Raw genomic sequence first — 26,948 nt, 5'->3', positions numbered from 1 at the left:
CTGAAGAAATCTGCCCTTTAATGCACATCAGGGCCAACACGAAATTTCTAATATGAAGTACTCACTGACGATCCAAAGACGTTTCAGTACGTATGCGTCGGTACCGCCGGGGCAGTGCCTAAGTATTGTAAAGTGAAGGTGACAGTTCGATCCTCACACGAAGTATTTCATTGGCTTCCCACGAGTACGTAATGCACAGCGTGGCTGTTGCTAGGAAACGGCCTTAGATGCCGTTTGCTAATATCTGCTTTCTTTTGCGTCAATGTGGAAATTATCCTATTACTAAATACAGTTGTGCTGGTTACAGTTCAAACTGGATACGACGGAAGAGCGCGGGATGCGTTTCCTACGCCACATCTGGCATTGCGCCTTAAATATTGTAAGACTGACATAATTCCGTCCTACCGAAAAAAGAAACAGATTTCGCAGTCAGGTTCTTGAGATAATGCTAGAGACGGAAGTCACTGGGGCTGTTGTCTCACACGTCAGATTGGCCGAGCGGTCTAAGGCGCCAGATTTAAGCTCTGGTTCCCGAAAGGGAGCGTGGGTTCGAACCCCACATCTGACAATGCATTTTAATCATTCAGAAACTAACCTACTCCATTCATGTTGTAGAACAAGTAAATTACGCAGAAACACGCCATGGAGGTTTTGCTAGGGAAGACAGTGGCAGCAGTGCTGGCGTCTCACGTCCCATAGGCTGAGCAGTCAAAAAGAAATAGCGGAACATACTTTTCCTGTGTCGAGTTTTAGCTCTTCTCACGGACGTTTCCGTGGTCGTTGTGTTGTGGCTCTGGGCTCGAAGCGACAGGCGAAAATGAGTCAACAGTGACACGTACGTGGTTCAATGAATGGCAGGGCCTTAATAAAGATAGATGAAACGGCGGTTGGGGTAGTGGAGTCCTGAAGCGGCCGTATTGCGCGGGCAATAAGCTCACCAAGTTAGACTGTTATTATGCTAATAACGAGGGGGCTGTGGGTTCGATCCCACCAAGGGCTATTCCATTTTGTTTCCCTAAAAGGCAAATCCCAAGTGATCTGTACAAGGACTAAGGCGTCCGCCCGTCTGGCGACGTTCTCGCCAACTTGTATGCCACGCCAAAGACACGGGTCCATGCCCGATCACCGAAATTCGACAGCGTTGGGCGTGGTTAGTACTCAGGTGGGTGACCAGCTAGGAAGTCCGCGAGCTATTGGTTTCTTCAGTTTTGCCTTTTTCCTTAGTTTTTGAGTCTGCTGCGCGGAAATCCTGCGGTCCAGCACGCTGACACCTCTCTTGCTTCTCGGTACGCACAGGGGCGAACCTGCGGCCACTGTCAAATGAAAGAGTCCGTTGTGTGTTTGTCGATTTGGCGTCTCCCAGTCGTTTCTAGCGCCAGTCCTCTACATATACGGCCATTTGCAAGCGTCAGCTTTCGCGTCAGCCGAGCAAAGTCGAGACAAGTCGACACATGAGGACACACGATGCTGTGAATCGTAATCCGCACTAGCCTTCGCGGAGCGAGACGAGGGGTGGAGGAAAACCATTCGTACCACAACTGTTCGGAAATTCGAAGATCAAGTAGCGTTGAACACACTCTCCTGAGTAAAGGAGACAACTTCCGTGTGGTGTCCTGGTTTCGAACCCGGATCAGCTACTTGGGAAGCAACCACACTGACCGACACACCACCACTGCCTTCCCCTACAAGCTGTTTGCGCCGTGATGTGTCGCCTTCCCTCCTGGCGCCAGAGGACGAAGGCTATCTCGCTGTAGGCGCTCAACGCCGAGTGGAAGGCGAACACATCTGAACCCGTTTTCCTGGTGCTGCTAGGGCGATATACTGTGACTAGGCGCAGAACTGACTTCCACTGAAGAAATCTGCCCTTTAATGCACATCAGGGCCAACACGAAATTTCTAATATGAAGTACTCACTGACGATCCAAAGACGTTTCAGTACGTATGCGTCGGTACCGCCGGGGCAGTGCCTAAGTATTGTAAAGTGAAGGTGACAGTTCGATCCTCACACGAAGTATTTCATTGGCTTCCCACGAGTACGTAATGCACAGCGTGGCTGTTGCTAGGAAACGGCCTTAGATGCCGTTTGCTAATATCTGCTTTCTTTTGCGTCAATGTGGAAATTATCCTATTACTAAATACAGTTGTGCTGGTTACAGTTCAAACTGGATACGACGGAAGAGCGCGGGATGCGTTTCCTACGCCACATCTGGCATTGCGCCTTAAATATTGTAAGACTGACATAATTCCGTCCTACCGAAAAAAGAAACAGATTTCGCAGTCAGGTTCTTGAGATAATGCTAGAGACGGAAGTCACTGGGGCTGTTGTCTCACACGTCAGATTGGCCGAGCGGTCTAAGGCGCCAGATTTAAGCTCTGGTTCCCGAAAGGGAGCGTGGGTTCGAACCCCACATCTGACAATGCATTTTAATCATTCAGAAACTAACCTACTCCATTCATGTTGTAGAACAAGTAAATTACGCAGAAACACGCCATGGAGGTTTTGCTAGGGAAGACAGTGGCAGCAGTGCTGGCGTCTCACGTCCCATAGGCTGAGCAGTCAAAAAGAAATAGCGGAACATACTTTTCCTGTGTCGAGTTTTAGCTCTTCTCACGGACGTTTCCGTGGTCGTTGTGTTGTGGCTCTGGGCTCGAAGCGACAGGCGAAAATGAGTCAACAGTGACACGTACGTGGTTCAATGAATGGCAGGGCCTTAATAAAGATAGATGAAACGGCGGTTGGGGTAGTGGAGTCCTGAAGCGGCCGTATTGCGCGGGCAATAAGCTCACCAAGTTAGACTGTTATTATGCTAATAACGAGGGGGCTGTGGGTTCGATCCCACCAAGGGCTATTCCATTTTGTTTCCCTAAAAGGCAAATCCCAAGTGATCTGTACAAGGACTAAGGCGTCCGCCCGTCTGGCGACGTTCTCGCCAACTTGTATGCCACGCCAAAGACACGGGTCCATGCCCGATCACCGAAATTCGACAGCGTTGGGCGTGGTTAGTACTCAGGTGGGTGACCAGCTAGGAAGTCCGCGAGCTATTGGTTTCTTCAGTTTTGCCTTTTTCCTTAGTTTTTGAGTCTGCTGCGCGGAAATCCTGCGGTCCAGCACGCTGACACCTCTCTTGCTTCTCGGTACGCACAGGGGCGAACCTGCGGCCACTGTCAAATGAAAGAGTCCGTTGTGTGTTTGTCGATTTGGCGTCTCCCAGTCGTTTCTAGCGCCAGTCCTCTACATATACGGCCATTTGCAAGCGTCAGCTTTCGCGTCAGCCGAGCAAAGTCGAGACAAGTCGACACATGAGGACACACGATGCTGTGAATCGTAATCCGCACTAGCCTTCGCGGAGCGAGACGAGGGGTGGAGGAAAACCATTCGTACCACAACTGTTCGGAAATTCGAAGATCAAGTAGCGTTGAACACACTCTCCTGAGTAAAGGAGACAACTTCCGTGTGGTGTCCGGGTTTCGAACCCGGATCAGCTACTTGGGAAGCAACCACGCTGACCGACACACCACCACTGCCTTCCCCTACAAGCTGTTTGCGCCGTGATGTGTCGCCTTCCCTCCTGGCGCCAGAGGACGAAGGCTATCTCGCTGTAGGCGCTCAACGCCGAGTGAAAGGCGAACACATCTGAACCCGTTTTCCTGGTGCTGCTAGGGCGATATACTGTGACTAGGCGCAGAACTGACTTCCACTGAAGAAATCTGCCCTTTAATGCACATCAGGGCCAACACGAAATTTCTAATATGAAGTACTCACTGACGATCCAAAGACGTTTCAGTACGTATGCGTCGGTACCGCCGGGGCAGTGCCTAAGTATTGTAAAGTGAAGGTGACAGTTCGATCCTCACACGAAGTATTTCATTGGCTTCCCACGAGTACGTAATGCACAGCGTGGCTGTTGCTAGGAAACGGCCTTAGATGCCGTTTGCTAATATCTGCTTTCTTTTGCGTCAATGTGGAAATTATCCTATTACTAAATACAGTTGTGCTGGTTACAGTTCAAACTGGATACGACGGAAGAGCGCGGGATGCGTTTCCTACGCCACATCTGGCATTGCGCCTTAAATATTGTAAGACTGACATAATTCCGTCCTACCGAAAAACGAAACAGATTTCGCAGTCAGGTTCTTGAGATAATGCTAGAGACGGAAGTCACTGGGGCTGTTGTCTCACACGTCAGATTGGCCGAGCGGTCTAAGGCGCCAGATTTAAGCTCTGGTTCCCGAAAGGGAGCGTGGGTTCGAACCCCACATCTGACAATGCATTTTAATCATTCAGAAACAAACCTACTCCATTCATGTTGTAGAACAAGTAAATTACGCAGAAACACGCCATGGAGGTTTTGCTAGGGAAGACAGTGGCAGCAGTGCTGGCGTCTCACGTCCCATAGGCTGAGCAGTCAAAAAGAAATAGCGGAACATACTTTTCCTGTGTCGAGTTTTAGCTCTTCTCACGGACGTTTCCGTGGTCGTTGTGTTGTGGCTCTGGGCTCGAAGCGACAGGCGAAAATGAGTCAACAGTGACACGTACGTGGTTCAATGAATGGCAGGGCCTTAATAAAGATAGATGAAACGGCGGTTGGGGTAGTGGAGTCCTGAAGCGGCCGTATTGCGCGGGCAATAAGCTCACCAAGTTAGACTGTTATTATGCTAATAACGAGGGGGCTGTGGGTTCGATCCCACCAAGGGCTATTCCATTTTGTTTCCCTAAAAGGCAAATCCCAAGTGATCTGTACAAGGACTAAGGCGTCCGCCCGTCTGGCGACGTTCTCGCCAACTTGTATGCCACGCCAAAGACACGGGTCCATGCCCGATCACCGAAATTCGACAGCGTTGGGCGTGGTTAGTACTCAGGTGGGTGACCAGCTAGGAAGTCCGCGAGCTATTGGTTTCTTCAGTTTTGCCTTTTTCCTTAGTTTTTGAGTCTGCTGCGCGGAAATCCTGCGGTCCAGCACGCTGACACCTCTCTTGCTTCTCGGTACGCACAGGGGCGAACCTGCGGCCACTGTCAAATGAAAGAGTCCGTTGTGTGTTTGTCGATTTGGCGTCTCCCAGTCGTTTCTAGCGCCAGTCCTCTACATATACGGCCATTTGCAAGCGTCAGCTTTCGCGTCAGCCGAGCAAAGTCGAGACAAGTCGACACATGAGGACACACGATGCTGTGAATCGTAATCCGCACTAGCCTTCGCGGAGCGAGACGAGGGGTGGAGGAAAACCATTCGTACCACAACTGTTCGGAAATTCGAAGATCAAGTAGCGTTGAACACACTCTCCTGAGTAAAGGAGACAACTTCCGTGTGGTGTCCTGGTTTCGAACCCGGATCAGCTACTTGGGAAGCAACCACACTGACCGACACACCACCACTGCCTTCCCTTACAAGCTGTTTGCGCCGTGATGTGTCGCCTTCCCTCCTGGCGCCAGAGGACGAAGGCTATCTCGCTGTAGGCGCTCAACGCCGAGTGGAAGGCGAACACATCTGAACCCGTTTTCCTGGTGCTGCTAGGGCGATATACTGTGACTAGGCGCAGAACTGACTTCCACTGAAGAAATCTGCCCTTTAATGCACATCAGGGCCAACACGAAATTTCTAATATGAAGTACTCACTGACGATCCAAAGACGTTTCAGTACGTATGCGTCGGTACCGCCGGGGCAGTGCCTAAGTATTGTAAAGTGAAGGTGACAGTTCGATCCTCACACGAAGTATTTCATTGGCTTCCCACGAGTACGTAATGCACAGCGTGGCTGTTGCTAGGAAACGGCCTTAGATGCCGTTTGCTAATATCTGCTTTCTTTTGCGTCAATGTGGAAATTATCCTATTACTAAATACAGTTGTGCTGGTTACAGTTCAAACTGGATACGACGGAAGAGCGCGGGATGCGTTTCCTACGCCACATCTGGCATTGCGCCTTAAATATTGTAAGACTGACATAATTCCGTCCTACCGAAAAAAGAAACAGATTTCGCAGTCAGGTTCTTGAGATAATGCTAGAGACGGAAGTCACTGGGGCTGTTGTCTCACACGTCAGATTGGCCGAGCGGTCTAAGGCGCCAGATTTAAGCTCTGGTTCCCGAAAGGGAGCGTGGGTTCGAACCCCACATCTGACAATGCATTTTAATCATTCAGAAACTAACCTACTCCATTCATGTTGTAGAACAAGTAAATTACGCAGAAACACGCCATGGAGGTTTTGCTAGGGAAGACAGTGGCAGCAGTGCTGGCGTCTCACGTCCCATAGGCTGAGCAGTCAAAAAGAAATAGCGGAACATACTTTTCCTGTGTCGAGTTTTAGCTCTTCTCACGGACGTTTCCGTGGTCGTTGTGTTGTGGCTCTGGGCTCGAAGCGACAGGCGAAAATGAGTCAACAGTGACACGTACGTGGTTCAATGAATGGCAGGGCCTTAATAAAGATAGATGAAACGGCGGTTGGGGTAGTGGAGTCCTGAAGCGGCCGTATTGCGCGGGCAATAAGCTCACCAAGTTAGACTGTTATTATGCTAATAACGAGGGGGCTGTGGGTTCGATCCCACCAAGGGCTATTCCATTTTGTTTCCCTAAAAGGCAAATCCCAAGTGATCTGTACAAGGACTAAGGCGTCCGCCCGTCTGGCGACGTTCTCGCCAACTTGTATGCCACGCCAAAGACACGGGTCCATGCCCGATCACCGAAATTCGACAGCGTTGGGCGTGGTTAGTACTCAGGTGGGTGACCAGCTAGGAAGTCCGCGAGCTATTGGTTTCTTCAGTTTTGCCTTTTTCCTTAGTTTTTGAGTCTGCTGCGCGGAAATCCTGCGGTCCAGCACGCTGACACCTCTCTTGCTTCTCGGTACGCACAGGGGCGAACCTGCGGCCACTGTCAAATGAAAGAGTCCGTTGTGTGTTTGTCGATTTGGCGTCTCCCAGTCGTTTCTAGCGCCAGTCCTCTACATATACGGCCATTTGCAAGCGTCAGCTTTCGCGTCAGCCGAGCAAAGTCGAGACAAGTCGACACATGAGGACACACGATGCTGTGAATCGTAATCCGCACTAGCCTTCGCGGAGCGAGACGAGGGGTGGAGGAAAACCATTCGTACCACAACTGTTCGGAAATTCGAAGATCAAGTAGCGTTGAACACACTCTCCTGAGTAAAGGAGACAACTTCCGTGTGGTGTCCGGGTTTCGAACCCGGATCAGCTACTTGGGAAGCAACCACGCTGACCGACACACCACCACTGCCTTCCCCTACAAGCTGTTTGCGCCGTGATGTGTCGCCTTCCCTCCTGGCGCCAGAGGACGAAGGCTATCTCGCTGTAGGCGCTCAACGCCGAGTGGAAGGCGAACACATCTGAACCCGTTTTCCTGGTGCTGCTAGGGCGATATACTGTGACTAGGCGCAGAACTGACTTCCACTGAAGAAATCTGCCCTTTAATGCACATCAGGGCCAACACGAAATTTCTAATATGAAGTACTCACTGACGATCCAAAGACGTTTCAGTACGTATGCGTCGGTACCGCCGGGGCAGTGCCTAAGTATTGTAAAGTGAAGGTGACAGTTCGATCCTCACACGAAGTATTTCATTGGCTTCCCACGAGTACGTAATGCACAGCGTGGCTGTTGCTAGGAAACGGCCTTAGATGCCGTTTGCTAATATCTGCTTTCTTTTGCGTCAATGTGGAAATTATCCTATTACTAAATACAGTTGTGCTGGTTACAGTTCAAACTGGATACGACGGAAGAGCGCGGGATGCGTTTCCTACGCCACATCTGGCATTGCGCCTTAAATATTGTAAGACTGACATAATTCCGTCCTACCGAAAAACGAAACAGATTTCGCAGTCAGGTTCTTGAGATAATGCTAGAGACGGAAGTCACTGGGGCTGTTGTCTCACACGTCAGATTGGCCGAGTGGTCTAAGGCGCCAGATTTAAGCTCTGGTTCCCGAAAGGGAGCGTGGGTTCGAACCCCACATCTGACAATGCATTTTAATCATTCAGAAACAAACCTACTCCATTCATGTTGTAGAACAAGTAAATTACGCAGAAACACGCCATGGAGGTTTTGCTAGGGAAGACAGTGGCAGCAGTGCTGGCGTCTCACGTCCCATAGGCTGAGCAGTCAAAAAGAAATAGCGGAACATACTTTTCCTGTGTCGAGTTTTAGCTCTTCTCACGGACGTTTCCGTGGTCGTTGTGTTGTGGCTCTGGGCTCGAAGCGACAGGCGAAAATGAGTCAACAGTGACACGTACGTGGTTCAATGAATGGCAGGGCCTTAATAAAGATAGATGAAACGGCGGTTGGGGTAGTGGAGTCCTGAAGCGGCCGTATTGCGCGGGCAATAAGCTCACCAAGTTAGACTGTTATTATGCTAATAACGAGGGGGCTGTGGGTTCGATCCCACCAAGGGCTATTCCATTTTGTTTCCCTAAAAGGCAAATCCCAAGTGATCTGTACAAGGACTAAGGCGTCCGCCCGTCTGGCGACGTTCTCGCCAACTTGTATGCCACGCCAAAGACACGGGTCCATGCCCGATCACCGAAATTCGACAGCGTTGGGCGTGGTTAGTACTCAGGTGGGTGACCAGCTAGGAAGTCCGCGAGCTATTGGTTTCTTCAGTTTTGCCTTTTTCCTTAGTTTTTGAGTCTGCTGCGCGGAAATCCTGCGGTCCAGCACGCTGACACCTCTCTTGCTTCTCGGTACGCACAGGGGCGAACCTGCGGCCACTGTCAAATGAAAGAGTCCGTTGTGTGTTTGTCGATTTGGCGTCTCCCAGTCGTTTCTAGCGCCAGTCCTCTACATATACGGCCATTTGCAAGCGTCAGCTTTCGCGTCAGCCGAGCAAAGTCGAGACAAGTCGACACATGAGGACACACGATGCTGTGAATCGTAATCCGCACTAGCCTTCGCGGAGCGAGACGAGGGGTGGAGGAAAACCATTCGTACCACAACTGTTCGGAAATTCGAAGATCAAGTAGCGTTGAACACACTCTCCTGAGTAAAGGAGACAACTTCCGTGTGGTGTCCGGGTTTCGAACCCGGATCAGCTACTTGGGAAGCAACCACGCTGACCGACACACCACCACTGCCTTCCCCTACAAGCTGTTTGCGCCGTGATGTGTCGCCTTCCCTCCTGGCGCCAGAGGACGAAGGCTATCTCGCTGTAGGCGCTCAACGCCGAGTGGAAGGCGAACACATCTGAACCCGTTTTCCTGGTGCTGCTAGGGCGATATACTGTGACTAGGCGCAGAACTGACTTCCACTGAAGAAATCTGCCCTTTAATGCACATCAGGGCCAACACGAAATTTCTAATATGAAGTACTCACTGACGATCCAAAGACGTTTCAGTACGTATGCGTCGGTACCGCCGGGGCAGTGCCTAAGTATTGTAAAGTGAAGGTGACAGTTCGATCCTCACACGAAGTATTTCATTGGCTTCCCACGAGTACGTAATGCACAGCGTGGCTGTTGCTAGGAAACGGCCTTAGATGCCGTTTGCTAATATCTGCTTTCTTTTGCGTCAATGTGGAAATTATCCTATTACTAAATACAGTTGTGCTGGTTACAGTTCAAACTGGATACGACGGAAGAGCGCGGGATGCGTTTCCTACGCCACATCTGGCATTGCGCCTTAAATATTGTAAGACTGACATAATTCCGTCCTACCGAAAAACGAAACAGATTTCGCAGTCAGGTTCTTGAGATAATGCTAGAGACGGAAGTCACTGGGGCTGTTGTCTCACACGTCAGATTGGCCGAGCGGTCTAAGGCGCCAGATTTAAGCTCTGGTTCCCGAAAGGGAGCGTGGGTTCGAACCCCACATCTGACAATGCATTTTAATCATTCAGAAACAAACCTACTCCATTCATGTTGTAGAACAAGTAAATTACGCAGAAACACGCCATGGAGGTTTTGCTAGGGAAGACAGTGGCAGCAGTGCTGGCGTCTCACGTCCCATAGGCTGAGCAGTCAAAAAGAAATAGCGGAACATACTTTTCCTGTGTCGAGTTTTAGCTCTTCTCACGGACGTTTCCGTGGTCGTTGTGTTGTGGCTCTGGGCTCGAAGCGACAGGCGAAAATGAGTCAACAGTGACACGTACGTGGTTCAATGAATGGCAGGGCCTTAATAAAGATAGATGAAACGGCGGTTGGGGTAGTGGAGTCCTGAAGCGGCCGTATTGCGCGGGCAATAAGCTCACCAAGTTAGACTGTTATTATGCTAATAACGAGGGGGCTGTGGGTTCGATCCCACCAAGGGCTATTCCATTTTGTTTCCCTAAAAGGCAAATCCCAAGTGATCTGTACAAGGACTAAGGCGTCCGCCCGTCTGGCGACGTTCTCGCCAACTTGTATGCCACGCCAAAGACACGGGTCCATGCCCGATCACCGAAATTCGACAGCGTTGGGCGTGGTTAGTACTCAGGTGGGTGACCAGCTAGGAAGTCCGCGAGCTATTGGTTTCTTCAGTTTTGCCTTTTTCCTTAGTTTTTGAGTCTGCTGCGCGGAAATCCTGCGGTCCAGCACGCTGACACCTCTCTTGCTTCTCGGTACGCACAGGGGCGAACCTGCGGCCACTGTCAAATGAAAGAGTCCGTTGTGTGTTTGTCGATTTGGCGTCTCCCAGTCGTTTCTAGCGCCAGTCCTCTACATATACGGCCATTTGCAAGCGTCAGCTTTCGCGTCAGCCGAGCAAAGTCGAGACAAGTCGACACATGAGGACACACGATGCTGTGAATCGTAATCCGCACTAGCCTTCGCGGAGCGAGACGAGGGGTGGAGGAAAACCATTCGTACCACAACTGTTCGGAAATTCGAAGATCAAGTAGCGTTGAACACACTCTCCTGAGTAAAGGAGACAACTTCCGTGTGGTGTCCGGGTTTCGAACCCGGATCAGCTACTTGGGAAGCAACCACGCTGACCGACACACCACCACTGCCTTCCCCTACAAGCTGTTTGCGCCGTGATGTGTCGCCTTCCCTCCTGGCGCCAGAGGACGAAGGCTATCTCGCTGTAGGCGCTCAACGCCGAGTGGAAGGCGAACACATCTGAACCCGTTTTCCTGGTGCTGCTAGGGCGATATACTGTGACTAGGCGCAGAACTGACTTCCACTGAAGAAATCTGCCCTTTAATGCACATCAGGGCCAACACGAAATTTCTAATATGAAGTACTCACTGACGATCCAAAGACGTTTCAGTACGTATGCGTCGGTACCGCCGGGGCAGTGCCTAAGTATTGTAAAGTGAAGGTGACAGTTCGATCCTCACACGAAGTATTTCATTGGCTTCCCACGAGTACGTAATGCACAGCGTGGCTGTTGCTAGGAAACGGCCTTAGATGCCGTTTGCTAATATCTGCTTTCTTTTGCGTCAATGTGGAAATTATCCTATTACTAAATACAGTTGTGCTGGTTACAGTTCAAACTGGATACGACGGAAGAGCGCGGGATGCGTTTCCTACGCCACATCTGGCATTGCGCCTTAAATATTGTAAGACTGACATAATTCCGTCCTACCGAAAAACGAAACAGATTTCGCAGTCAGGTTCTTGAGATAATGCTAGAGACGGAAGTCACTGGGGCTGTTGTCTCACACGTCAGATTGGCCGAGCGGTCTAAGGCGCCAGATTTAAGCTCTGGTTCCCGAAAGGGAGCGTGGGTTCGAACCCCACATCTGACAATGCGTTTTAATCATTCAGAAACTAACCTACTCCATTCATGTTGTAGAACAAGTAAATTACGCAGAAACACGCCATGGAGGTTTTGCTAGGGAAGACAGTGGCAGCAGTGCTGGCGTCTCACGTCCCATAGGCTGAGCAGTCAAAAAGAAATAGCGGAACATACTTTTCCTGTGTCGAGTTTTAGCTCTTCTCACGGACGTTTCCGTGGTCGTTGTGTTGTGGCTCTGGGCTCGAAGCGACAGGCGAAAATGAGTCAACAGTGACACGTACGTGGTTCAATGAATGGCAGGGCCTTAATAAAGATAGATGAAACGGCGGTTGGGGTAGTGGAGTCCTGAAGCGGCCGTATTGCGCGGGCAATAAGCTCACCAAGTTAGACTGTTATTATGCTAATAACGAGGGGGCTGTGGGTTCGATCCCACCAAGGGCTATTCCATTTTGTTTCCCTAAAAGGCAAATCCCAAGTGATCTGTACAAGGACTAAGGCGTCCGCCCGTCTGGCGACGTTCTCGCCAACTTGTATGCCACGCCAAAGACACGGGTCCATGCCCGATCACCGAAATTCGACAGCGTTGGGCGTGGTTAGTACTCAGGTGGGTGACCAGCTAGGAAGTCCGCGAGCTATTGGTTTCTTCAGTTTTGCGTTTTTCCTTAGTTTTTGAGTCTGCTGCGCGGAAATCCTGCGGTCCAGCACGCTGACACCTCTCTTGCTTCTCGGTACGCACAGGGGCGAACCTGCGGCCACTGTCAAATGAAAGAGTCCGTTGTGTGTTTGTCGATTTGGCGTCTCCCAGTCGTTTCTAGCGCCAGTCCTCTACATATACGGCCATTTGCAAGCGTCAGCCGAGCAAAGTCGAGACAAGTCGACACATGAGGACACACGATGCTGTGAATCGTAATCCGCACTAGCCTTCGCGGAGCGAGACGAGGGGTGGAGGAAAACCATTCGTACCACAACTGTTCGGAAATTCGAAGATCAAGTAGCGTTGAACACACTCTCCTGAGTAAAGGAGACAACTTCCGTGTGGTGTCCGGGTTTCGAACCCGGATCAGCTACTTGGGAAGCAACCACGCTGACCGACACACCACCACTGCCTTCCCCTACAAGCTGTTTGCGCCGTGATGTGTCGCCTTCCCTCCTGGCGCCAGAGGACGAAGGCTATCTCGCTGTAGGCGCTCAACGCCGAGTGGAAGGCGAACACATCTGAACCCGTTTTCCTGGTGCTGCTAGGGCGATATACTGTGACTAGGCGCAGAACTGACTTCCACTGAAGAAATCTGCCCTTTAATGCACATCAGGGCCAACACGAAATTTCTAATATGAAGTACTCACTGACGATCCAAAGACGTTTCAGTACGTATGCGTCGGTACCGCCGGGGCAGTGCCTAAGTATTGTAAAGTGAAGGTGACAGTTCGATCCTCACACGAAGTATTTCATTGGCTTCCCACGAGTACGTAATGCACAGCGTGGCTGTTGCTAGGAAACGGCCTTAGATGCCGTTTGCTAATATCTGCTTTCTTTTGCGTCAATGTGGAAATTATCCTATTACTAAATACAGTTGTGCTGGTTACAGTTCAAACTGGATACGACGGAAGAGCGCGGGATGCGTTTCCTACGCCACATCTGGCATTGCGCCTTAAATATTGTAAGACTGACATAATTCCGTCCTACCGAAAAACGAAACAGATTTCGCAGTCAGGTTCTTGAGATAATGCTAGAGACGGAAGTCACTGGGGCTGTTGTCTCACACGTCAGATTGGCCGAGCGGTCTAAGGCGCCAGATTTAAGCTCTGGTTCCCGAAAGGGAGCGTGGGTTCGAACCCCACATCTGACAATGCATTTTAATCATTCAGAAACAAACCTACTCCATTCATGTTGTAGAACAAGTAAATTACGCAGAAACACGCCATGGAGATTTTGCTAGGGAAGACAGTGGCAGCAGTGCTGGCGTCTCACGTCCCATAGGCTGAGCAGTCAAAAAGAAATAGCGGAACATACTTTTCCTGTGTCGAGTTTTAGCTCTTCTCACGGACGTTTCCGTGGTCGTTGTGTTGTGGCTCTGGGCTCGAAGCGACAGGCAAAAATGAGTCAACAGTGACACGTACGTGGTTCAATGAATGGCAGGGCCTTAATAAAGATAGATGAAACGGCGGTTGGGGTAGTGGAGTCCTGAAGCGGCCGTATTGCGCGGGCAATAAGCTCACCAAGTTAGACTGTTATTATGCTAATAACGAGGGGGCTGTGGGTTCGATCCCACCAAGGGCTATTCCATTTTGTTTCCCTAAAAGGCAAATCCCAAGTGATCTGTACAAGGACTAAGGCGTCCGCCCGTCTGGCGACGTTCTCGCCAACTTGTATGCCACGCCAAAGACACGGGTCCATGCCCGATCACCGAAATTCGACAGCGTTGGGCGTGGTTAGTACTCAGGTGGGTGACCAGCTAGGAAGTCCGCGAGCTATTGGTTTCTTCAGTTTTGCCTTTTTCCTTAGTTTTTGAGTCTGCTGCGCGGAAATCCTGCGGTCCAGCACGCTGACACCTCTCTTGCTTCTCGGTACGCACAGGGGCGAACCTGCGGCCACTGTCAAATGAAAGAGTCCGTTGTGTGTTTGTCGATTTGGCGTCTCCCAGTCGTTTCTAGCGCCAGTCCTCTACATATACGGCCATTTGCAAGCGTCAGCTTTCGCGTCAGCCGAGCAAAGTCGAGACAAGTCGACACATGAGGACACACGATGCTGTGAATCGTAATCCGCACTAGCCTTCGCGGAGCGAGACGAGGGGTGGAGGAAAACCATTCGTACCACAACTGTTCGGAAATTCGAAGATCAAGTAGCGTTGAACACACTCTCCTGAGTAAAGGAGACAACTTCCGTGTGGTGTCCGGGTTTCGAACCCGGATCAGCTACTTGGGAAGCAACCACGCTGACCGACACACCACCACTGCCTTCCCCTACAAGCTGTTTGCGCCGTGATGTGTCGCCTTCCCTCCTGGCGCCAGAGGACGAAGGCTATCTCGCTGTAGGCGCTCAACGCCGAGTGGAAGGCGAACACATCTGAACCCGTTTTCCTGGTGCTGCTAGGGCGATATACTGTGACTAGGCGCAGAACTGACTTCCACTGAAGAAATCTGCCCTTTAATGCACATCAGGACCAACACGAAATTTCTAATATGAAGTACTCACTGACGATCCAAAGACGTTTCAGTACGTATGCGTCGGTACCGCCGGGGCAGTGCCTAAGTATTGTAAAGTGAAGGTGACAGTTCGATCCTCACACGAAGTATTTCATTGGCTTTCCACGAGTACGTAATGCACAGCGTGGCTGTTGCTAGGAAACGGCCTTAGATGCCGTTTGCTAATATCTGCTTTCTTTTGCGTCAATGTGGAAATTATCCTATTACTAAATACAGTTGTGCTGGTTACAGTTCAAACTGGATACGACGGAAGAGCGCGGGATGCGTTTCCTACGCCACATCTGGCATTGCGCCTTAAATATTGTAAGACTGACATAATTCCGTCCTACCGAAAAACGAAACAGATTTCGCAGTCAGGTTCTTGAGATAATGCTAGAGACGGAAGTCACTGGGGCTGTTGTCTCACACGTCAGATTGGCCGAGCGGTCTAAGGCGCCAGATTTAAGCTCTGGTTCCCGAAAGGGAGCGTGGGTTCGAACCCCACATCTGACAATGCATTTTAATCATTCAGAAACAAACCTACTCCATTCATGTTGTAGAACAAGTAAATTACGCAGAAACACGCCATGGAGGTTTTGCTAGGGAAGACAGTGGCAGCAGTGCTGGCGTCTCACGTCCCATAGGCTGAGCAGTCAAAAAGAAATAGCGGAACATACTTTTCCTGTGTCGAGTTTTAGCTCTTCTCACGGACGTTTCCGTGGTCGTTGTGTTGTGGCTCTGGGCTCGAAGCGACAGGCAAAAATGAGTCAACAGTGACACGTACGTGGTTCAATGAATGGCAGGGCCTTAATAAAGATAGATGAAACGGCGGTTGGGGTAGTGGAGTCCTGAAGCGGCCGTATTGCGCGGGCAATAAGCTCACCAAGTTAGACTGTTATTATGCTAATAACGAGGGGGCTGTGGGTTCGATCCCACCAAGGGCTATTCCATTTTGTTTCCCTAAAAGGCAAATCCCAAGTGATCTGTACAAGGACTAAGGCGTCCGCCCGTCTGGCGACGTTCTCGCCAACTTGTATGCCACGCCAAAGACACGGGTCCATGCCCGATCACCGAAATTCGACAGCGTTGGGCGTGGTTAGTACTCAGGTGGGTGACCAGCTAGGAAGTCCGCGAGCTATTGGTTTCTTCAGTTTTGCCTTTTTCCTTAGTTTTTGAGTCTGCTGCGCGGAAATCCTGCGGTCCAGCACGCTGACACCTCTCTTGCTTCTCGGTACGCACAGGGGCGAACCTGCGGCCACTGTCAAATGAAAGAGTCCGTTGTGTGTTTGTCGATTTGGCGTCTCCCAGTCGTTTCTAGCGCCAGTCCTCTACATATACGGCCATTTGCAAGCGTCAGCTTTCGCGTCAGCCGAGCAAAGTCGAGACAAGTCGACACATGAGGACACACGATGCTGTGAATCGTAATCCGCACTAGCCTTCGCGGAGCGAGACGAGGGGTGGAGGAAAACCATTCGTACCACAACTGTTCGGAAATTCGAAGATCAAGTAGCGTTGAACACACTCTCCTGAGTAAAGGAGACAACTTCCGTGTGGTGTCCGGGTTTCGAACCCGGATCAGCTACTTGGGAAGCAACCACGCTGACCGACACACCACCACTGCCTTCCCCTACAAGCTGTTTGCGCCGTGATGTGTCGCCTTCCCTCCTGGCGCCAGAGGACGAAGGCTATCTCGCTGTAGGCGCTCAACGCCGAGTGGAAGGCGAACACATCTGAACCCGTTTTCCTGGTGCTGCTAGGGCGATATACTGTGACTAGGCGCAGAACTGACTTCCACTGAAGAAATCTGCCCTTTAATGCACATCAGGGCCAACACGAAATTTCTAATATGAAGTACTCACTGACGATCCAAAGACGTTTCAGTACGTATGCGTCGGTACCGCCGGGGCAGTGCCTAAGTATTGTAAAGTGAAGGTGACAGTTCGATCCTCACACGAAGTATTTCATTGGCTTTCCACGAGTACGTAATGCACAGCGTGGCTGTTGCTAGGAAACGGCCTTAGATGCCGTTTGCTAATATCGGCTTTCTTTTGCGTCAATGTGGAAATTATCCTATTACTAAATACAGTTGTGCTGGTTACAGTTCAAACTGGATACGACGGAAGAGCGCGGGATGCGTTTCCTACGCCACATCTGGCATTGCGCCTTAAATATTGTAAGACTGACATAATTCCGTCCTACCGAAAAAAGAAACAGATTTCGCAGTCAGGTTCTTGAGATAATGCTAGAGACGGAAGTCACTGGGGCTGTTGTCTCACACGTCAGATTGGCCGAGCGGTCTAAGGCGCCAGATTTAAGCTCTGGTTCCCGAAAGGGAGCGTGGGTTCGAACCCCACATCTGACAATGCATTTTAATCATTCAGAAACTAACCTACTCCATTCATGTTGTAGAACAAGTAAATTACGCAGAAACACGCCATGGAGGTTTTGCTAGGGAAGACAGTGGCAGCAGTGCTGGCGTCTCACGTCCCATAGGCTGAGCAGTCAAAAAGAAATAGCGGAACATACTTTTCCTGTGTCGAGTTTTAGCTCTTCTCACGGACGTTTCCGTGGTCGTTGTGTTGTGGCTCTGGGCTCGAAGCGACAGGCGAAAATGAGTCAACAGTGACACGTACGTGGTTCAATGAATGGCAGGGCCTTAATAAAGATAGATGAAACGGCGGTTGGGGTAGTGGAGTCCTGAAGCGGCCGTATTGCGCGGGCAATAAGCTCACCAAGTTAGACTGTTATTATGCTAATAACGAGGGGGCTGTGGGTTCGATCCCACCAAGGGCTATTCCATTTTGTTTCCCTAAAAGGCAAATCCCAAGTGATCTGTACAAGGACTAAGGCGTCCGCCCGTCTGGCGACGTTCTCGCCAACTTGTATGCCACGCCAAAGACACGGGTCCATGCCCGATCACCGAAATTCGACAGCGTTGGGCGTGGTTAGTACTCAGGTGGGTGACCAGCTAGGAAGTCCGCGAGCTATTGGTTTCTTCAGTTTTGCCTTTTTCCTTAGTTTTTGAGTCTGCTGCGCGGAAATCCTGCGGTCCAGCACGCTGACACCTCTCTTGCTTCTCGGTACGCACAGGGGCGAACCTGCGGCCACTGTCAAATGAAAGAGTCCGTTGTGTGTTTGTCGATTTGGCGTCTCCCAGTCGTTTCTAGCGCCAGTCCTCTACATATACGGCCATTTGCAAGCGTCAGCTTTCGCGTCAGCCGAGCAAAGTCGAGACAAGTCGACACATGAGGACACACGATGCTGTGAATCGTAATCCGCACTAGCCTTCGCGGAGCGAGACGAGGGGTGGAGGAAAACCATTCGTACCACAACTGTTCGGAAATTCGAAGATCAAGTAGCGTTGAACACACTCTCCTGAGTAAAGGAGACAACTTCCGTGTGGTGTCCGGGTTTCGAACCCGGATCAGCTACTTGGGAAGCAACCACGCTGACCGACACACCACCACTGCCTTCCCCTACAAGCTGTTTGCGCCGTGATGTGTCGCCTTCCCTCCTGGCGCCAGAGGACGAAGGCTATCTCGCTGTAGGCGCTCAACGCCGAGTGGAAGGCGAACACATCTGAACCCGTTTTCCTGGTGCTGCTAGGGCGATATACTGTGACTAGGCGCAGAACTGACTTCCACTGAAGAAATCTGCCCTTTAATGCACATCAGGGCCAACACGAAATTTCTAATATGAAGTACTCACTGACGATCCAAAGACGTTTCAGTACGTATGCGTCGGTACCGCCGGGGCAGTGCCTAAGTATTGTAAAGTGAAGGTGACAGTTCGATCCTCACACGAAGTATTTCATTGGCTTTCCACGAGTACGTAATGCACAGCGTGGCTGTTGCTAGGAAACGGCCTTAGATGCCGTTTGCTAATATCTGCTTTCTTTTGCGTCAATGTGGAAATTATCCTATTACTAAATACAGTTGTGCTGGTTACAGTTCAAACTGGATACGACGGAAGAGCGCGGGATGCGTTTCCTACGCCACATCTGGCATTGCGCCTTAAATATTGTAAGACTGACATAATTCCGTCCTACCGAAAAACGAAACAGATTTCGCAGTCAGGTTCTTGAGATAATGCTAGAGACGGAAGTCACTGGGGCTGTTGTCTCACACGTCAGATTGGCCGAGCGGTCTAAGGCGCCAGATTTAAGCTCTGGTTCCCGAAAGGGAGCGTGGGTTCGAACCCCACATCTGACAATGCATTTTAATCATTCAGAAACAAACCTACTCCATTCATGTTGTAGAACAAGTAAATTACGCAGAAACACGCCATGGAGGTTTTGCTAGGGAAGACAGTGGCAGCAGTGCTGGCGTCTCACGTCCCATAGGCTGAGCAGTCAAAAAGAAATAGCGGAACATACTTTTCCTGTGTCGAGTTTTAGCTCTTCTCACGGACGTTTCCGTGGTCGTTGTGTTGTGGCTCTGGGCTCGAAGCGACAGGCAAAAATGAGTCAACAGTGACACGTACGTGGTTCAATGAATGGCAGGGCCTTAATAAAGATAGATGAAACGGCGGTTGGGGTAGTGGAGTCCTGAAGCGGCCGTATTGCGCGGGCAATAAGCTCACCAAGTTAGACTGTTATTATGCTAATAACGAGGGGGCTGTGGGTTCGATCCCACCAAGGGCTATTCCATTTTGTTTCCCTAAAAGGCAAATCCCAAGTGATCTGTACAAGGACTAAGGCGTCCGCCCGTCTGGCGACGTTCTCGCCAACTTGTATGCCACGCCAAAGACACGGGTCCATGCCCGATCACCGAAATTCGACAGCGTTGGGCGTGGTTAGTACTCAGGTGGGTGACCAGCTAGGAAGTCCGCGAGCTATTGGTTTCTTCAGTTTTGCCTTTTTCCTTAGTTTTTGAGTCTGCTGCGCGGAAATCCTGCGGTCCAGCACGCTGACACCTCTCTTGCTTCTCGGTACGCACAGGGGCGAACCTGCGGCCACTGTCAAATGAAAGAGTCCGTTGTGTGTTTGTCGATTTGGCGTCTCCCAGTCGTTTCTAGCGCCAGTCCTCTACATATACGGCCATTTGCAAGCGTCAGCTTTCGCGTCAGCCGAGCAAAGTCGAGACAAGTCGACACATGAGGACACACGATGCTGTGAATCGTAATCCGCACTAGCCTTCGCGGAGCGAGACGAGGGGTGGAGGAAAACCATTCGTACCACAACTGTTCGGAAATTCGAAGATCAAGTAGCGTTGAACACACTCTCCTGAGTAAAGGAGACAACTTCCGTGTGGTGTCCGGGTTTCGAACCCGGATCAGCTACTTGGGAAGCAACCACGCTGACCGACACACCACCACTGCCTTCCCCTACAAGCTGTTTGCGCCGTGATGTGTCGCCTTCCCTCCTGGCGCCAGAGGACGAAGGCTATCTCGCTGTAGGCGCTCAACGCCGAGTGGAAGGCGAACACATCTGAACCCGTTTTCCTGGTGCTGCTAGGGCGATATACTGTGACTAGGCGCAGAACTGACTTCCACTGAAGAAATCTGCCCTTTAATGCACATCAGGGCCAACACGAAATTTCTAATATGAAGTACTCACTGACGATCCAAAGACGTTTCAGTACGTATGCGTCGGTACCGCCGGGGCAGTGCCTAAGTATTGTAAAGTGAAGGTGACAGTTCGATCCTCACACGAAGTATTTCATTGGCTTCCCACGAGTACGTAATGCACAGCGTGGCTGTTGCTAGGAAACGGCCTTAGATGCCGTTTGCTAATATCTGCTTTCTTTTGCGTCAATGTGGAAATTATCCTATTACTAAATACAGTTGTGCTGGTTACAGTTCAAACTGGATACGACGGAAGAGCGCGGGATGCGTTTCCTACGCCACATCTGGCATTGCGCCTTAAATATTGTAAGACTGACATAATTCCGTCCTACCGAAAAAAGAAACAGATTTCGCAGTCAGGTTCTTGAGATAATGCTAGAGACGGAAGTCACTGGGGCTGTTGTCTCACACGTCAGATTGGCCGAGCGGTCTAAGGCGCCAGATTTAAGCTCTGGTTCCCGAAAGGGAGCGTGGGTTCGAACCCCACATCTGACAATGCATTTTAATCATTCAGAAACTAACCTACTCCATTCATGTTGTAGAACAAGTAAATTACGCAGAAACACGCCATGGAGGTTTTGCTAGGGAAGACAGTGGCAGCAGTGCTGGCGTCTCACGTCCCATAGGCTGAGCAGTCAAAAAGAAATAGCGGAACATACTTTTCCTGTGTCGAGTTTTAGCTCTTCTCACGGACGTTTCCGTGGTCGTTGTGTTGTGGCTCTGGGCTCGAAGCGACAGGCGAAAATGAGTCAACAGTGACACGTACGTGGTTCAATGAATGGCAGGGCCTTAATAAAGATAGATGAAACGGCGGTTGGGGTAGTGGAGTCCTGAAGCGGCCGTATTGCGCGGGCAATAAGCTCACCAAGTTAGACTGTTATTATGCTAATAACGAGGGGGCTGTGGGTTCGATCCCACCAAGGGCTATTCCATTTTGTTTCCCTAAAAGGCAAATCCCAAGTGATCTGTACAAGGACTAAGGCGTCCGCCCGTCTGGCGACGTTCTCGCCAACTTGTATGCCACGCCAAAGACACGGGTCCATGCCCGATCACCGAAATTCGACAGCGTTGGGCGTGGTTAGTACTCAGGTGGGTGACCAGCTAGGAAGTCCGCGAGCTATTGGTTTCTTCAGTTTTGCCTTTTTCCTTAGTTTTTGAGTCTGCTGCGCGGAAATCCTGCGGTCCAGCACGCTGACACCTCTCTTGCTTCTCGGTACGCACAGGGGCGAACCTGCGGCCACTGTCAAATGAAAGAGTCCGTTGTGTGTTTGTCGATTTGGCGTCTCCCAGTCGTTTCTAGCGCCAGTCCTCTACATATACGGCCATTTGCAAGCGTCAGCTTTCGCGTCAGCCGAGCAAAGTCGAGACAAGTCGACACATGAGGACACACGTTGCTGTGAATCGTAATCCGCACTAGCCTTCGCGGAGCGAGACGAGGGGTGGAGGAAAACCATTCGTACCACAACTGTTCGGAAATTCGAAGATCAAGTAGCGTTGAACACACTCTCCTGAGTAAAGGAGACAACTTCCGTGTGGTGTCCGGGTTTCGAACCCGGATCAGCTACTTGGGAAGCAACCACGCTGACCGACACACCACCACTGCCTTCCCCTACAAGCTGTTTGCGCCGTGATGTGTCGCCTTCCCTCCTGGCGCCAGAGGACGAAGGCTATCTCGCTGTAGGCGCTCAACGCCGAGTGGAAGGCGAACACATCTGAACCCGTTTTCCTGGTGCTGCTAGGGCGATATACTGTGACTAGGCGCAGAACTGACTTCCACTGAAGAAATCTGCCCTTTAATGCACATCAGGGCCAACACGAAATTTCTAATATGAAGTACTCACTGACGATCCAAAGACGTTTCAGTACGTATGCGTCGGTACCGCCGGGGCAGTGCCTAAGTATTGTAAAGTGAAGGTGACAGTTCGATCCTCACACGAAGTATTTCATTGGCTTCCCACGAGTACGTAATGCACAGCGTGGCTGTTGCTAGGAAACGGCCTTAGATGCCGTTTGCTAATATCTGCTTTCTTTTGCGTCAATGTGGAAATTATCCTATTACTAAATACAGTTGTGCTGGTTACAGTTCAAACTGGATACGACGGAAGAGCGCGGGATGCGTTTCCTACGCCACATCTGACATTGCGCCTTAAATATTGTAAGACTGACATAATTCCGTCCTACCGAAAAACGAAACAGATTTCGCAGTCAGGTTCTTGAGATAATGCTAGAGACGGAAGTCACTGGGGCTGTTGTCTCACACGTCAGATTGGCCGAGCGGTCTAAGGCGCCAGATTTAAGCTCTGGTTCCCGAAAGGGAGCGTGGGTTCGAACCCCACATCTGACAATGCGTTTTAATCATTCAGAAACTAACCTACTCCATTCATGTTGTAGAACAAGTAAATTACGCAGAAACACGCCATGGAGGTTTTGCTAGGGAAGACAGTGGCAGCAGTGCTGGCGTCTCACGTCCCATAGGCTGAGCAGTCAAAAAGAAATAGCGGAACATACTTTTCCTGTGTCGAGTTTTAGCTCTTCTCACGGACGTTTCCGTGGTCGTTGTGTTGTGGCTCTGGGCTCGAAGCGACAGGCGAAAATGAGTCAACAGTGACACGTACGTGGTTCAATGAATGGCAGGGCCTTAATAAAGATAGATGAAACGGCGGTTGGGGTAGTGGAGTCCTGAAGCGGCCGTATTGCGCGGGCAATAAGCTCACCAAGTTAGACTGTTATTATGCTAATAACGAGGGGGCTGTGGGTTCGATCCCACCAAGGGCTATTCCATTTTGTTTCCCTAAAAGGCAAATCCCAAGTGATCTGTACAAGGACTAAGGCGTCCGCCCGTCTGGCGACGTTCTCGCCAACTTGTATGCCACGCCAAAGACACGGGTCCATGCCCGATCACCGAAATTCGACAGCGTTGGGCGTGGTTAGTACTCAGGTGGGTGACCAGCTAGGAAGTCCGCGAGCTATTGGTTTCTTCAGTTTTGCCTTTTTCCTTAGTTTTTGAGTCTGCTGCGCGGAAATCCTGCGGTCCAGCACGCTGACACCTCTCTTGCTTCTCGGTACGCACAGGGGCGAACCTGCGGCCACTGTCAAATGAAAGAGTCCGTTGTGTGTTTGTCGATTTGGCGTCTCCCAGTCGTTTCTAGCGCCAGTCCTCTACATATACGGCCATTTGCAAGCGTCAGCTTTCGCGTCAGCCGAGCAAAGTCGAGACAAGTCGACACATGAGGACACACGTTGCTGTGAATCGTAATCCGCACTAGCCTTCGCGGAGCGAGACGAGGGGTGGAGGAAAACCATTCGTACCACAACTGTTCGGAAATTCGAAGATCAAGTAGCGTTGAACACACTCTCCTGAGTAAAGGAGACAACTTCCGTGTGGTGTCCGGGTTTCGAACCCGGATCAGCTACTTGGGAAGCAACCACGCTGACCGACACACCACCACTGCCTTCCCCTACAAGCTGTTTGCGCCGTGATGTGTCGCCTTCCCTCCTGGCGCCAGAGGACGAAGGCTATCTCGCTGTAGGCGCTCAACGCCGAGTGGAAGGCGAACACATCTGAACCCGTTTTCCTGGTGCTGCTAGGGCGATATACTGTGACTAGGCGCAGAACTGACTTCCACTGAAGAAATCTGCCCTTTAATGCACATCAGGGCCAACACGAAATTTCTAATATGAAGTACTCACTGACGATCCAAAGACGTTTCAGTACGTATGCGTCGGTACCGCCGGGGCAGTGCCTAAGTATTGTAAAGTGAAGGTGACAGTTCGATCCTCACACGAAGTATTTCATTGGCTTCCCACGAGTACGTAATGCACAGCGTGGCTGTTGCTAGGAAACGGCCTTAGATGCCGTTTGCTAATATCTGCTTTCTTTTGCGTCAATGTGGAAATTATCCTATTACTAAATACAGTTGTGCTGGTTACAGTTCAAACTGGATACGACGGAAGAGCGCGGGATGCGTTTCCTACGCCACATCTGACATTGCGCCTTAAATATTGTAAGACTGACATAATTCCGTCCTACCGAAAAACGAAACAGATTTCGCAGTCAGGTTCTTGAGATAATGCTAGAGACGGAAGTCACTGGGGCTGTTGTCTCACACGTCAGATTGGCCGAGCGGTCTAAGGCGCCAGATTTAAGCTCTGGTTCCCGAAAGGGAGCGTGGGTTCGAACCCCACATCTGACAATGCGTTTTAATCATTCAGAAACTAACCTACTCCATTCATGTTGTAGAACAAGTAAATTACGCAGAAACACGCCATGGAGGTTTTGCTAGGGAAGACAGTGGCAGCAGTGCTGGCGTCTCACGTCCCATAGGCTGAGCAGTCAAAAAGAAATAGCGGAACATACTTTTCCTGTGTCGAGTTTTAGCTCTTCTCACGGACGTTTCCGTGGTCGTTGTGTTGTGGCTCTGGGCTCGAAGCGACAGGCGAAAATGAGTCAACAGTGACACGTACGTGGTTCAATGAATGGCAGGGCCTTAATAAAGATAGATGAAACGGCGGTTGGGGTAGTGGAGTCCTGAAGCGGCCGTATTGCGCGGGCAATAAGCTCACCAAGTTAGACTGTTATTATGCTAATAACGAGGGGGCTGTGGGTTCGATCCCACCAAGGGCTATTCCATTTTGTTTCCCTAAAAGGCAAATCCCAAGTGATCTGTACAAGGACTAAGGCGTCCGCCCGTCTGGCGACGTTCTCGCCAACTTGTATGCCACGCCAAAGACACGGGTCCATGCCCGATCACCGAAATTCGACAGCGTTGGGCGTGGTTAGTACTCAGGTGGGTGACCAGCTAGGAAGTCCGCGAGCTATTGGTTTCTTCAGTTTTGCCTTTTTCCTTAGTTTTTGAGTCTGCTGCGCGGAAATCCTGCGGTCCAGCACGCTGACACCTCTCTTGCTTCTCGGTACGCACAGGGGCGAACCTGCGGCCACTGTCAAATGAAAGAGTCCGTTGTGTGTTTGTCGATTTGGCGTCTCCCAGTCGTTTCTAGCGCCAGTCCTCTACATATACGGCCATTTGCAAGCGTCAGCTTTCGCGTCAGCCGAGCAAAGTCGAGACAAGTCGACACATGAGGACACACGTTGCTGTGAATCGTAATCCGCACTAGCCTTCGCGGAGCGAGACGAGGGGTGGAGGAAAACCATTCGTACCACAACTGTTCGGAAATTCGAAGATCAAGTAGCGTTGAACACACTCTCCTGAGTAAAGGAGACAACTTCCGTGTGGTGTCCGGGTTTCGAACCCGGATCAGCTACTTGGGAAGCAACCACGCTGACCGACACACCACCACTGCCTTCCCCTACAAGCTGTTTGCGCCGTGATGTGTCGCCTTCCCTCCTGGCGCCAGAGGACGAAGGCTATCTCGCTGTAGGCGCTCAACGCCGAGTGGAAGGCGAACACATCTGAACCCGTTTTCCTGGTGCTGCTAGGGCGATATACTGTGACTAGGCGCAGAACTGACTTCCACTGAAGAAATCTGCCCTTTAATGCACATCAGGGCCAACACGAAATTTCTAATATGAAGTACTCACTGACGATCCAAAGACGTTTCAGTACGTATGCGTCGGTACCGCCGGGGCAGTGCCTAAGTATTGTAAAGTGAAGGTGACAGTTCGATCCTCACACGAAGTATTTCATTGGCTTCCCACGAGTACGTAATGCACAGCGTGGCTGTTGCTAGGAAACGGCCTTAGATGCCGTTTGCTAATATCTGCTTTCTTTTGCGTCAATGTGGAAATTATCCTATTACTAAATACAGTTGTGCTGGTTACAGTTCAAACTGGATACGACGGAAGAGCGCGGGATGCGTTTCCTACGCCACATCTGACATTGCGCCTTAAATATTGTAAGACTGACATAATTCCGTCCTACCGAAAAACGAAACAGATTTCGCAGTCAGGTTCTTGAGATAATGCTAGAGACGGAAGTCACTGGGGCTGTTGTCTCACACGTCAGATTGGCCGAGCGGTCTAAGGCGCCAGATTTAAGCTCTGGTTCCCGAAAGGGAGCGTGGGTTCGAACCCCACATCTGACAATGCGTTTTAATCATTCAGAAACTAACCTACTCCATTCATGTTGTAGAACAAGTAAATTACGCAGAAACACGCCATGGAGGTTTTGCTAGGGAAGACAGTGGCAGCAGTGCTGGCGTCTCACGTCCCATAGGCTGAGCAGTCAAAAAGAAATAGCGGAACATACTTTTCCTGTGTCGAGTTTTAGCTCTTCTCACGGACGTTTCCGTGGTCGTTGTGTTGTGGCTCTGGGCTCGAAGCGACAGGCGAAAATGAGTCAACAGTGACACGTACGTGGTTCAATGAATGGCAGGGCCTTAATAAAGATAGATGAAACGGCGGTTGGGGTAGTGGAGTCCTGAAGCGGCCGTATTGCGCGGGCAATAAGCTCACCAAGTTAGACTGTTATTATGCTAATAACGAGGGGGCTGTGGGTTCGATCCCACCAAGGGCTATTCCATTTTGTTTCCCTAAAAGGCAAATCCCAAGTGATCTGTACAAGGACTAAGGCGTCCGCCCGTCTGGCGAC

The 26,948-nt window shown here is 50.6% G+C and overlaps 15 non-coding genes across 15 annotated transcripts; all 15 read left to right on the top strand.

Moving 5' to 3' along the window:
- Positions 1-484: 484 nt before the first annotated feature.
- Trnal-uaa (transfer RNA leucine (anticodon UAA)) lies at positions 485-568 on the top strand. The gene has a single exon. It is a non-coding gene; the product is annotated as a tRNA-Leu (tRNA).
- Positions 569-2,333: 1,765 nt separating this feature from the next.
- On the top strand, positions 2,334-2,417 carry Trnal-uaa (transfer RNA leucine (anticodon UAA)). The gene has a single exon. It is a non-coding gene; the product is annotated as a tRNA-Leu (tRNA).
- Positions 2,418-4,182: 1,765 nt separating this feature from the next.
- Positions 4,183-4,266, top strand: Trnal-uaa (transfer RNA leucine (anticodon UAA)). The gene has a single exon. It is a non-coding gene; the product is annotated as a tRNA-Leu (tRNA).
- A 1,765-nt stretch (positions 4,267-6,031) lies between these two features.
- On the top strand, positions 6,032-6,115 carry Trnal-uaa (transfer RNA leucine (anticodon UAA)). The gene has a single exon. It is a non-coding gene; the product is annotated as a tRNA-Leu (tRNA).
- A 1,765-nt stretch (positions 6,116-7,880) lies between these two features.
- Positions 7,881-7,964, top strand: Trnal-uaa (transfer RNA leucine (anticodon UAA)). Its single transcript has one exon. It is a non-coding gene; the product is annotated as a tRNA-Leu (tRNA).
- Positions 7,965-9,729: 1,765 nt separating this feature from the next.
- Positions 9,730-9,813, top strand: Trnal-uaa (transfer RNA leucine (anticodon UAA)). The gene has a single exon. It is a non-coding gene; the product is annotated as a tRNA-Leu (tRNA).
- Positions 9,814-11,578: 1,765 nt separating this feature from the next.
- Trnal-uaa (transfer RNA leucine (anticodon UAA)) lies at positions 11,579-11,662 on the top strand. The gene has a single exon. It is a non-coding gene; the product is annotated as a tRNA-Leu (tRNA).
- A 1,753-nt stretch (positions 11,663-13,415) lies between these two features.
- Trnal-uaa (transfer RNA leucine (anticodon UAA)) lies at positions 13,416-13,499 on the top strand. Its single transcript has one exon. It is a non-coding gene; the product is annotated as a tRNA-Leu (tRNA).
- Positions 13,500-15,264: 1,765 nt separating this feature from the next.
- Trnal-uaa (transfer RNA leucine (anticodon UAA)) lies at positions 15,265-15,348 on the top strand. The gene has a single exon. It is a non-coding gene; the product is annotated as a tRNA-Leu (tRNA).
- Positions 15,349-17,113: 1,765 nt separating this feature from the next.
- Positions 17,114-17,197, top strand: Trnal-uaa (transfer RNA leucine (anticodon UAA)). The gene has a single exon. It is a non-coding gene; the product is annotated as a tRNA-Leu (tRNA).
- Positions 17,198-18,962: 1,765 nt separating this feature from the next.
- On the top strand, positions 18,963-19,046 carry Trnal-uaa (transfer RNA leucine (anticodon UAA)). The gene has a single exon. It is a non-coding gene; the product is annotated as a tRNA-Leu (tRNA).
- Positions 19,047-20,811: 1,765 nt separating this feature from the next.
- Positions 20,812-20,895, top strand: Trnal-uaa (transfer RNA leucine (anticodon UAA)). The gene has a single exon. It is a non-coding gene; the product is annotated as a tRNA-Leu (tRNA).
- Positions 20,896-22,660: 1,765 nt separating this feature from the next.
- On the top strand, positions 22,661-22,744 carry Trnal-uaa (transfer RNA leucine (anticodon UAA)). The gene has a single exon. It is a non-coding gene; the product is annotated as a tRNA-Leu (tRNA).
- Positions 22,745-24,509: 1,765 nt separating this feature from the next.
- Positions 24,510-24,593, top strand: Trnal-uaa (transfer RNA leucine (anticodon UAA)). Its single transcript has one exon. It is a non-coding gene; the product is annotated as a tRNA-Leu (tRNA).
- Positions 24,594-26,358: 1,765 nt separating this feature from the next.
- On the top strand, positions 26,359-26,442 carry Trnal-uaa (transfer RNA leucine (anticodon UAA)). Its single transcript has one exon. It is a non-coding gene; the product is annotated as a tRNA-Leu (tRNA).
- The last annotated feature ends 506 nt before the right edge of the window (positions 26,443-26,948 follow it).

Source organism: Schistocerca gregaria, chromosome 7 (assembly GCF_023897955.1).
Source record: "Schistocerca gregaria isolate iqSchGreg1 chromosome 7, iqSchGreg1.2, whole genome shotgun sequence".
In the NCBI taxonomy this organism is placed as follows: domain Eukaryota; kingdom Metazoa; phylum Arthropoda; class Insecta; order Orthoptera; family Acrididae; genus Schistocerca; species Schistocerca gregaria.
This window is presented reverse-complemented; position numbering and strand designations above follow the sequence as displayed.